The sequence below is a fragment of the Salmo trutta genome, chromosome 32, assembly GCF_901001165.1.
Source record: "Salmo trutta chromosome 32, fSalTru1.1, whole genome shotgun sequence".
NCBI classification, from domain to species: Eukaryota; Metazoa; Chordata; class Actinopteri; order Salmoniformes; family Salmonidae; genus Salmo; species Salmo trutta.
Window position 1 is genome coordinate 13,579,366 of NC_042988.1, and position 4,936 is coordinate 13,584,301.

Here is a 4,936-nt window from a genome sequence, read left to right on the forward strand (position 1 = left end):
ACCCTTTCCACAGGCTTCTACCTGAAACTGAAAAGGGTTATCTTATGGAGATATCTTATCTAAGAGTGTGGAAGTAAACCGCAGGGGATAGAGGTGATGGGATTATTGAAATGTGGAAGGCAAAGCAGACCATCCTTGATGATGCTGCCTGACAATTTTCGCAAACTGATGAATCTCTGTTTACAGTAAATGTCAGCGTTTAGCATTGCACGGGAGGAAGGAGGGAGAAGTAGAGGGAGAAAGGGCCTGCCATGGCTGCTTTGTATTCTGGACCAACCATTTCACTGTCATTTGGTAGGAATGGAAAGCAGAAATACACTGTATTTTACCATTAATTGTTGTTGGGTTCTAATTTGAAATGTTGCTATACTAGAAGTTAACAAGTACATGTATGAGGAATGTACTGTATATGGTGGGGTCATTGGAGGTTGAATAAGTTGTTTCGGTCTGGAGTAAGGGAAAAGTAGGGGAAAAGGTAATCATTTGGTTGCGGCCACTGATAAGGTTGAATAGCTGTGGAGTAGTGAGGAATGTGTGCCAAGGTCAGGTTAGGTTAGATGAGGGGAGAAGGAACAGTTTCATTACACACCTTACTTAACCCCAAAAGGCTTCTACCTGAAACTAAAAAGTGTTCTCTTATGGAGACAGCCGAAGAACGCTTTTGGAACCCTTTTTTCTAAGAGTGTGGTAGTAAACTGCAGGGGATAGAGGTGATGGGAGAAGAACAGGCTGAGGGAGAAGTTGGATGATGCATGCAACGTCTGACCAGGGGGAACGCAACCTCTGTTCAAGTGTTAAAAGGTGAACCTGCTAGCAGGATATTGTAACTGATTATGACTTGGGGGCATACACAAACACACACCTGAGCGGTCTGCCAGGTTAGTGGGTGAATGTGTGACTCATTTCCTTTCCTGGAGACGCCAGTCTTCTGCAGGGCTGTAAAAGGAGGTGAGGTGGTTCCGTGTTCACCAGATCAGCGGATGGTTCACCAGGAACACGGTACGATCATTTACTAATTCGTACTTTTTAATCTTAAATTCTCTTATTATTTGTGTCCAGTTAGGAATTGTAAAATGCCTAACAGTGTTTATGATCTTATAACTGTTGTATCTGATTACAATGAAAAGCAATTTTTTTTCCTAAATGCTCGCTTGTATTACGCTTGCAGTTAAGAATTGTACTGCAAATTCTTCACAGCAATTGGGCACGGAGGAAGGAAAGACAAAAGAAAGCTCCAATAGTGGACATTAGGACTGGGAATTACCAGGGATATTATCACAATACTTAGGTGCCGATACCTTTTCTGAATTGCAATTCTCATGATTCTATATGTATTTGACAACTGCACTGTCGGTTAGGGGCTCGTAAGTAAGCCTTTCACTGTATTCGGCGCATGTGACTAATACAATTTGATTTGATTTGTGATTCGATACTGCATTTATATTGCAATTTGATGTTTCAAACATGTCACTAACTATATGTCTGACGCAGAGAGACAAGAGAGCATGAGAAAATTAGTTTTGATTAACAAAACACAGGTTGACATTAACAAACATTAACAATACACAGGTTGACATTAACAAACATTAACAATACACAGGTTGACATTAACAAATATTAACAAAACACAGGTCGACATTAACAAACATTAACAATACACAGATCGACATTAACAAACATTAACAATACACAGGTTGAAATTAACAAACATTAACAATACACAGGTTGGCATTAACAAACATTAACAATACACAGGTTGACATTAACAAACATTAACAATACACAGGTTGAAATTAACAAACATTAACAATACACAGGTTGACATTAACAAACATTAACAATACACAGGTTGAAATTAACAAACATTAACAATACACAGGTTGACATTAACAAACATTAACAATACACAGGTTGGCATTAACAAACATTAACAATACACAGGTTGACATTAACAAACATTAACAATACACAGGTTGAAATTAACAAACATTAACAATACACAGGTTGACATTAACAAACATTAACTATACACAGGTTGACATTAACAAACATTAACAATACACAGGCTGACATTAACAAACATTAACAATACACAGGTTGACATTAACAAACATTAACAATACACAGGTCGGCATTAACAAACATTAACAATACACAGGTTGACATTAACAAACATTAACAATACACAGATCGACATTAACAAACATTAACAATACACAGGTTGACATTAACGAACATTAACAATACACAGGTTGGCATTAACAAACAATAACAATACACAGGTTGACATTAACAAACATTAACAATACACAGGTTGACATTAACAAACATTAACAATACACAGGTCGACATTAACAAACATTAACAATACACAGGTTGACATTAACAAACATTAACAATACATCAAGGTTGACATTAACAAACATTAACAATACACAGGTTGACATTAACAAACATTAACAATACACAGGTTGACATTAACAAACATTAACAAAACACAGGTTGACATTAACAAACATTAACAATACACAGGTTGACATTAACAAACATTAACAAAACACAGGTTGACATTAACAAACATTAACAAAACACAGGTTGACATTAACAAACATTAACAAAACACAGGTTGACATTAACAAACATTAACAATACACAGGTTGACATTAACAAACATTAAGAATACACAGGTTGACATTAACAAACATTAACAATACACAGGTTGACATTAACAAACATTAACAATACACAGGTTGACATTAACAAACATTAACTATACACAGGTCGACATTAACAAACATTAACAATACACAGGTTGACATTAACAAACATTAACAATACACAGGCTGTGGAGCATGACCATTACACTGTGAGATGAAAGCTTCTGTTTATTTTCTGTATCTAGGCAAAAATATATAGCAGCCGTATATAGCTACCTACAGTAGCAGAAAAAGGACATCAATATATCAATATAATATATGATATTGCGCTATGTAAATGCATAGACTTTCCCCCCCACAAATCCCTTATTTGCTAAGTTTGCTGTACATTGCTCTATGTTACTATTTTTGGTATCTGCATAAGCACAATATACATGATCCCATTTCTAGCTCCAGGAAGGTGGCAGTTTGAAAAAAAAGGGAAAATCGATTGTGCTGATTTATTGGCGCATTGAACCATGTCGTACACTGTAGTTTAAAAACTCTGTGGGTAGTGCTAAAAACGTCATATTTTCAATTCTCCATCTTTATGCACCTTGGTCATTGTAATCAATTGCAATCAATCAATCCATTTTTTTCCCCCAATTTCTCCCTAGGTTGTTGTCAAGACTTGAGGTACTGCTGCCATCATACAGTCTGTCTCTCTCTCACAGGATTACCATGGAGAGAATAGGCTTGCTTTGCATCTTTGTCTTGTTGCTACCACTGGCCTTAGAGTCTGCAGACATATGTCCTTAACTCAACAAAAGACCTCAGGAACATCGAGTTTGGCCACAGATTCCCTCGTCAGGGCCTAATGCTGCTACACTTCGTCTCTGGCGGCCTAAACGTCGATAACAACGATGCACTCATACCAACGTTCTTACCAGAAAGGGGAGACTGGGGCTTCCATCACTTTAATAACTATAAAGTTTTCCACAACTGCAAAATCAGAACCGACAGGGTTACTACGAAGTCGGGAATATCAACACACCAACAGCATACTCACTCGATCCTTATGTCACTCTCAGCTATTACCTTACCCCAGGAAACGTAGAGAGGAACATGGACAGGTTAGTTGTCAGAACAAGCCCCAACAGTCCACTGTTAGAGGCAGTCTACATCACACAACACTATCGAAGAAGCGGTGAGTATGACCCCAAGAACCCCTACCAGATCAGCCCCGCCCTCCTGAGGGAGATCAGGACCCTCTCGCAAAACAGGGTGAACAGTGTGGACGTGTTTCTGCACGCTGCCGGCTATGACGTCGACTCCAGAACCTTCACATGGAACTGCTCTGCCACTGATAGTACGTACAAGGTTGAAGACGCAGGCAGAAGGACTCTAAATGAGTCCCCTGCTATAATGAAAGGGGCAGTGGTGAATGACCACCACACAGAGTGCTATGCTGTTGTGCTCCAGGTGAAATCCACAGAAAGTGGGTACGCCCGGCTGGGCTAATGTCCCTGACAGCCTGCTGGATGTGGGGGTGATGATGGCACTCTTTAATAAAGATGGAGAGAATCTCTTATCTCTCTCTCTTGACACGCGCAGCAACGGAACCTATGACACCAAAAAATGCCTTAACCACGGCCTACAGGTCAAGCTCCTCTCCAAGGACGGGTCAGATGTCTTCATGAGAGGACCTAAATATAATGACGCAGACAGGAAGGTTGCTGTTGGCATAGAGGGGTATGACGCCAGTCTGCAGCTCTACACCTAAGACGGCTACGGATGCGCTCGCCTGTTCATCAATAAGACCTTCACCGATTGGAAGACTGATTTAAGATTGAAGTACTCATGGGTTGGATTCTACTCCAATCACAACTATTCTAGTCATTGTTACTATACTTACCAGTATGCTATCTATTTCACTAAACAGGATGACACATATGATATATATGATAAATATGATATATATTCGTATGAGCCTAGTTTGTCCATTCAACCTGGAGCTCAAGCTCGATTCTTCCTCAAGGAAACATATGATCAAATTCTGGCAAAAACTAAACCATGGGAATGGTAAAAAGGTGTCTGGAGGATTGCTGGTATTAGTATCAGTGTCTCCAGCCGTGAGCGAGGTACTTAACCCCTCAGACTGTTGAGCAAAAACGGTCATTTAGGGAGAAACCAACAGAATCTTACAACACTTGGAAAGAAATTGGAAAGCAACAGTGTAAATTTAAAGCACCCAACAGAGAACACCTCAGCCATGTGATTACCAAAGAGCCCTGTCTCCA

General features: G+C 39.5%; 1 long non-coding RNA gene across 1 annotated transcript; it reads left to right on the top strand.

Annotated features, from left to right (window-relative positions):
* The first annotated feature begins 562 nt into the window (after positions 1-562).
* Positions 563-4,713, top strand: LOC115171142 (uncharacterized). Its single transcript, XR_003871142.1, has 2 exons — positions 563-999; positions 3,314-4,713. It is a non-coding gene; the product is annotated as an uncharacterized LOC115171142 (long non-coding RNA).
* Positions 4,714-4,936: the final 223 nt, after the last annotated feature.